The sequence below is a fragment of the Cryptomeria japonica genome, chromosome 6 (genome assembly GCF_030272615.1).
Source record: "Cryptomeria japonica chromosome 6, Sugi_1.0, whole genome shotgun sequence".
NCBI lineage: Eukaryota > Viridiplantae > Streptophyta > Pinopsida > Cupressales > Cupressaceae > Cryptomeria > Cryptomeria japonica.
The window spans coordinates 620262231-620270024 of NC_081410.1; the positions used below are offsets into that span (position 1 = coordinate 620262231).

Below are 7794 nucleotides of genomic sequence, written 5' to 3' on the forward strand. Positions count from 1 at the left end.
GCCGAGCCTAAGCCGAGTCCAAGTCCTGTTTCTTTGACTTCAATTTGTAAATTTGATTTTTTCTATTGAAAATTTAAATTCAAATCAAATTTGATCAACTCTCATCTCTTTTACTACTCATTTTGATTTATTTTTTTTGATACCCAGGGTATCCCCAATCTCTGTGTGAGTCTAAGCCCCTGGGGGGCGAATCTGCAACCCACAAGTAGTCTCCCCTCTTAAACCCGAGGGGGAATCGAACCTAAGACTGATGGGGCGCAAACCCATCACCCAAGCCAACTCATCTACCCATGCGGGCTACTCATTTTGTGTTTACTAAATAAATGTTTGCATAATTTGATGCTATGTGAAGCCTTAAACCACACACACTAAGCAACATATTAAGCCTAAAGAATGTCAGTCAACTCTGAATGTTTAACACTTTCAAACTTAGAAACCAAAATTTAATGTCTACGATTTAAGTTGTTCACTATGTGATGTAGAAAATCCTAATAAAATATTATCAATGTTAGATTTGAATGCACTATCCGATCAATAGACCGATCAAACATAAACGATGACATTATGTAACTAGGTTCTGAGCTTGTAATCGGGGGTCACTAAACTCTAGAGCTGTGCAAAAGGGTAAACAAGCTATTATGGTCACAGGGCAAATGAGCAAATGAAATCTTAAACTCTTCTAAACCTCATTTTGAATCTCAAAGGGTGAATGAGCAATCAATTACTACAGGGTAATCAATTACTTTCCAACTGTAAAGTATTTACTTTTTATTTTGCTCATTTTTATGCTTAAAGCTATATTGGTCCCTACTATTTTGAGTGGTTAATGGTTATTTCTTAGGTATGTGCTTGCTTGGGTTGTTTGTTAACAAAGTGACTAAACTTCGACATGTAAAAGTTATTTTGGCATAAATGGATTTGTGTTGTGAACAAAGAAAATAAATTAAGTTGTATTGGAGTAGTCTGTATTTTGCAACGATCACAGAGGCAATGGAAGAAATTTATCCATCCAATTTTTTTTTAGAGAATTACATTCATCATAGGGTTTTGAACCTTATGAAATTTTCAAGGATAAGTCTTGGATGCTTTGTTGTGGTATAAATGAAAGAAATTTATCCACCCAAATTTTTAAAGAATTTTACTCATCAACAAGGTGTTGAATGCTACAAAACTTTCAAGGGTAAGTATTTCATTCTTTGTTGTGGTAGAAATGAAAGAAATTTATCCATCAAAAATTTCAAAGAATTTTATTCATCAAAAAGGTGTTGAACCCTACAAAACTTTCAAGGGTAAGTCTTGGATGCTTTGTAATGGTAGAAATGAAAGAAATTTATCCACCCAAATTTTGAGAGAATTTTACTCATCAACAAGGTGTTGAACCCTATGAAACTTTCAAGGTTAAGTATTACATGCTTTGTCATTGTAGAAATGAAAGAAATTTATCCACCCAAATTTTTAGTGAATTTTACTCATCATCAAGGTGTTTAACCCTACGAAACTTTCAAGAGTAAGTCTTGCATGCTTTGTCATTTCCATCTACCAAAGTGTTGCATATATAAGTTCAATGTCATGATTCAGGTCTTAATTTATGTCCAACTCTAAGTTTATAGAAGGTAATGTCAAGGTGTGAGATATGGATGGCACAAAGAGGCCCCTCCTTGTGTTGTAGGTGACAAGGTTAATTCACATGAGTGCCTGAACATGTATAATAAATACCTTTAAGTTTCCCAAATTGTTGATATGAGTGGAGTCAACAAACACCCAATTCACAGAAGTGAACGAAAAGCATGCCTAAAATATGAAGGAGCGTGCGTAAATGATGAAACAGTGCTATATATTAGTAGTAGGATGGTGTTAATCACCTAACTAGTTGGTTTTTAATTGTCGATTTACAAAATGGTGTTCATTTTAGAGTTGAGGCAGATATGATCATTGGACAACCTTCAAGCATACATAGTGATTATTGGAGTATAGATTTTTTATTTATTATTTATTATTGAGATCATTTTTAAGGTGAAAAGTTATAGTAAATTGGAATAAAGAATGATTCTACTTAAAATATTAGAGGAAATCTAACTTCTACAATTATTATTAATTAATATAATTAAATGAATAAATTAAAAATTAGAATATTACATCTTCTGAATTAGAAGAAACATGGTTTCATTTCTTAAAAGATTAGATACACATATTGTATAGAACTTAAAGATTCTTTCTACTGTGTGTTTCTGGATATTAATAAAGAAACTGTCACTAGTATGTACATTGGTAATGTATTTCTTTCTGTTGTTGCTTCTTATGTGAATATAGTTGTATTTTTGTGAGTCTTTTTATAATATGGTATATCTTTAATCATTTTTATCTATCCTATACAAATCAAGGCTAAATTAAAATAATTTTCTCTAATTTGTGTGTTAGAAAATTTATCAACAATGATTCTTTCTTGTGTCAGACAAATTTATTGCATTCAAACCTTAATTGTATGTTTTTGTTATAAAGTACATTTCTATAAGATAAATATTTATGTTATCCCTAGTTTCTTTGTAGTAAAAAGTGTAAGGACAAAATTCAATCATCATTATAATGGAGTTTCTCTCGAAAAAATAAAGGAGGATGTTTTTCAATTACTGCCTATCTATCTATTGGAGCATTTTTCATTGCCTATTGGGGTAGTCATATTTAATTTTAATGGAGAAAAAAATATTTACCAATACTAGTCAAGTTATTAGAGTTAATAATTTCACCAATTTATCAAGTTCTTGAAGATATGACAAATAAAACATGCCAAGTGTCAAATTTTGTGATGTTTGAATTTCATAAGTTCGTGAAATTTATGAAATGTGGACAATTCAAGTTTTCCATGAGTTCATGTATCTAGATGAACTCACTAAAAGTGCAATAGTGAATGAAGAGAAAGATAGAGAAAGAGACTAGGTTTTCCTTGTTAGAAATTTGATGAGTTTAAAGGTTTATGGGTGCTCCATTTCACGTAAAATGAGACAAGCCAAATAGAAAAAAGAAAGTGATAAAGTGGCTAGGTTCAATATATTAGGAATTTCATTAGTATGCAAATTCATTAAAAGACTAAAGAAGGAGAAAAGAGAGCTTACAAAAATATGATGTCGAGGAGTTTTTAATTTCATAAACTTGTCAACATAAGTTAGACAAAGAAGAAAACCCTACCAAAAGCATGTTTAATGTAAAATCCCTAGCACTCCCTTGTTTCAACTACTTGCCTAAAACTTAAAGATATAGTTTATCAAGTAGGATCACATAGGAAACAAAAAAATGAATGGTGAAAACCTAACAAAATAGAACAATAAACTATTATAGTGAGTCAATTTGGGAGTGTGAATGTAGATGCTCGAAGAATTCTATTGGAGAATGTTTGAAGGAGGTTTTCGATTTTAGTAGAGATGTTGAAGAGGGAGTTATATGTAATATTATTGGCGAGAAGATGCTCAATGGCCCTCATGTCCATAATGACGAACTCCTCAAGTGGTTTGTTTACAACACTACAAGGACTATCATGGATAATATAATGATTGAGAAGGTTGTCTTATGTCTAGTCATTTAAGGGTTGTAGGAGTTGATAGTGAAGGAAATGGAGAAACTCAAAATAGAATTGTATGAGGGTCTGGTCATAGATTATATCAGCATTGGGGCTACCATCAAGGACAGGGACATGAAAGATACCATTATAGTGATGAGGGATGGCCTAAGGAGGAACAATATGGAGACCTGCGAATACATGATCAATGAAAAAGAAATGTTGTTCACTCTTGAACAGCTGGAGATATCCCAGGAGGTCATTGAGGCCATTAGAGTCCTCACTTTTTCTCTTTGATGATGTTTTTGAATTATTGTTATTTTTTATGTTTTAATGGAAAGGACACTACCCCATGATAGCAATTTGATATATATATATATATATATATATATATATATATATATATATATATATATATATATATATATATATATATATATATATATATATATATATATATATATATATATATATATATATATATATATATATATATATATCATTTTAACTTTATATATCATTATATTAAAAATAAAATAAAAAAATATAATTAAAAAGTAGAAAAAATAAAAAAGTTAAAAAGATAGTTTAAGAACTTGAAACATGCAAAAAAATCATTTAAATTTAAATCTTTTCTACTATTCCAAGACTTGTAGCATGCTTGTATTTTAAATTTTATGGAAATACAAGTAAATAATTTTATTTTTTTACAAAGGGATAATCTAATAAATCTTCAATACACACATTATTAAGGCATGTAATATGCTTGAACAGTTAGTGAATGATGGCCATGGATTAAAGTGAGTAGAAAAGAATGTATGACAACATAACACAACAGAAAATCATGGATGCAAAGTCCAAAGATGTCTATGTAGCCATCAAACAATGCATTTGATCATATTAATTAATTGAAAAATAAAAGCATTTTTATTTTCAATCAATTAATAAATACAATCAAATGTGTAGTCCAATGCATAGACAAGAGTGCAAAGTCTTGCAATAAATTTATAAAATAAAACAACTTCCTTTTTAACTCCTTAAAGTCATAGTTTAAGTGAATGAAACAACCCAAAAAAATCATTCATTAACAACAACTTAGAAACAATTTGAAATAGTTTAAGACTAGTTGTTTGCAACAAAAAACCCATTTCAACTATCATAATGCAAAACAAAGGTTGCCCATTGCATTTTTGGTAATAGAGCTCTCAACCATAATCAAATTTAAAATAAAGAGTACCAATAAAAATATTAGATTTAAAAATAACATACAACCAAAAAAATCAAATTCCTATGATCAAATCTAAAGAGATTCAAATACTAAATTCACTCAAATAAAAATAGTCAACCTTCATAAATATCTCAAAGAAAACAAAATCAATTTGTATACTCAGACGTAATAGGGGAGAGGAGCCAGTACATGCTCACCCTAACTTCAAGTTTCCCAAAATCATATGTGGACATTTCAAGAAAAAATCAATTTTACACAGTAGCTTACTTGTCAAGTCCCCTACTCAAAAACAAAATTTCAAGTCCATATGGTCAAATATGATGCCACATCAGCGTGCATTTTTGTGAAGGTGTCTAAAATGGTCCCAAATTGTCATAAGACCCATAGGTGTGCATTAAGTCATGTTTACTTGTGCGTTGATGTGGCATCACATCATTGACTTTTTTTAAAATTTTAGAGGTACTTTTTTGAGGATAAGCATTGAAATGACATTTTTAGGGCACCACTATTGGTCTAAAAGTATCTATGTACTATAACATGTATTGGTACCCATATCACCTATGACTCCTCTCCCCTACCAATAATGATAAATAAATGTCATAATAAATGTAAATATTTCAATAAATGCAAGATATGTACTAAGAGCTAGTCTCTATAACACGCACAAAGTGTGAGGGCTGTGGAATCTATTAGATGATGGCAGTTGAGCAGAAAAATGGCCATAGAAATGGATTAATTTTACAAGTCTACAGCCGCCAAGCCGCCATATAAGAAAAATCAGAGTAAATATAAGATAAGATTTAAGATGGTTGAACATCCTTTCACTATCCACGTACATAAGTAGTACAATAAGGCTATTACTCCTCTTTTTCACGTTATCTGCTATTCCATTCTATTCGAACTATTCTTCTTCCCCCTCTTTATATATAGCCGAGAGGCCCTGCTTTCAGGCACTGAAGCTTAAAGCAAAAGCTTAACGTTTAAGACAAGGCCTCTCTTTCATTCTTACATCCAACATGGTCATGTATTCCTCGCTAGTAGCCTGGTATAAATATCTCATTTCTTTCTCTCACATATCTAATCTTTCCTTTCTAATTTCTATTCCTTTGCAAATTACTGATAATTGGCTTTGGTTTTGTTTCCTTTTGCTTGAATCGACAGGGCTTTACTAGTGATGGCTGCAATTCTGCCCTTTTCTTATGGTGGTAGTGGTGATGGTGTATTAGACATTCTGGGGAGACCTGTGATAACCGGTACCGAATACACCATCCTACCTGTGAATGGTGGTGGGCTAAGATTGAACACGCGGAATAACAGTTGTCCATTGTACGTGGTTTACAATGACAATGAGGAAAGTCTTCCCATGGTTTTCACGCCTTTTGTAAACGTAAAATTAATCACCGAGGAGGCCGATTTGAAGGTGGAGTTTTCTGCGGTTACAGTTTGTGCGCAGTCCACTCGGTGGAGGCTCGGATAGGATTCCGAACTGGGAAAAACTCTGATTTATGCAGGAAGCTCCTCTTCCTCTTCTCGGGTCGACTTGGCTTACTTTAGGATAAGCAAAAGTGAAGGCGATGATAGCAATGTATATGAGCTGTCATTTTGCCCTACTAGTGTGTGCAAAACTTGCAGGCTTGCATGTGGGTCGCTGGGTATTTACACTGACAAAGATGGAAACCAGTGGCTGGTCAAAGATAGTGAGATCAATCCGCTGAAAGTAAAGTTTCAAAGAGCATAAATCTATCTTCAATTTAAAAAAACAGCATAAGTCTCATCCTTACTATTTATAGGGTTTAATGATTGTAAGCATATAGGTAGAATAAAACAGCCCTCTGCTGGAGCTTGGAAATAACAGCACTCTCATGTGCTCTACTATCATTCATTTACAGAAGAGTAAAACCTATGAAATCAAGTTGTTTGGCCTTCCACCATTGACAGAAGAGTAACATCTATGGAATCAAATTGTTTGACCTTCCACCATTGACAGAAGAGTAATATCAATGAAATCGTACATTTTTATTATTATATAACATTGTAAAGGAAATTAGAACACTTTCGTTCATTCTATCTATCGAAAACCATTCATTCCAATAGTTGGATTGAGGGACAAGATATCAATAATCGTTTATTTTACTACGCATTATGAGATGAGTAAGCAAATGTTTGCATAAGTTGATGTTATGTAGTCACAATAGGATGGTTGAATACCATGCAGTCAATATTAATAAATAAACAAAAATACAACAGAATAGTACAATATATGATTTAGGAGATCCCTCAAAAAGGGAAGAATTAGCCTTCGAAAGATTTATTATCATATTATTAATGAACTCTACAATGGCATATATTTTAGTTGAAAATTACTATATAATACACTTCACCTTGAACACCATTCTGACCCGTCCTTCTCATATCTACACCCAAATGAAAATGGTTCCTTTCTCTTTTCTTGATTGCCTTTCAATGATCATGGCAGCTGATATATATCAATATTCAACCTCCTTAATGATCTACGTCAATTGAAAGGTTGTGCAAGTTCAATACTCCCTAAAATGTGTATTTAGCTAGTGAGAGCTAATTTCTCAAACCAAGCAATGAAAAAATGGTATGGTGACCAATTTTTCCTCCCATGTGTCCAATAAGCCTTCTCATGGCTTTCTTAATTGTCACAAAAAAATTAAATTCTCTGGCACACCAACAGTAACTCTACAAAAGTGTTTGTCTACCAATATGATATATGTTCATAAACCCAAATAATTTCATGATTTCACTCTTCTATGTTTAAATACTTACAGGGAGACATCTACCGCATCTAGGACCTAATGTTGGTTGCATGATTTCACTCTTCTATGTTTGAATATGCAATAATCTCCATACTTTCTATGTGTTTAATTCATCCTTTAGCACCTCTCTTTTATCCTCTTCACATGTCATCCTTTTCTATGCACTGCCAATCTTCTTCAATAAATCAGTTATTGCGCATAAAAAATTTAATTCAGAAGGTAAGACCAGCAAG

At 32.2% G+C, this 7794-nt stretch overlaps 1 pseudogene; it reads left to right on the forward strand.

Moving 5' to 3' along the window:
* Positions 1–5952: 5952 nt before the first annotated feature.
* LOC131043643 (kunitz type trypsin inhibitor 104-like) lies at positions 5953–6664 on the forward strand (annotated as a pseudogene).
* The last annotated feature ends 1130 nt before the right edge of the window (positions 6665–7794 follow it).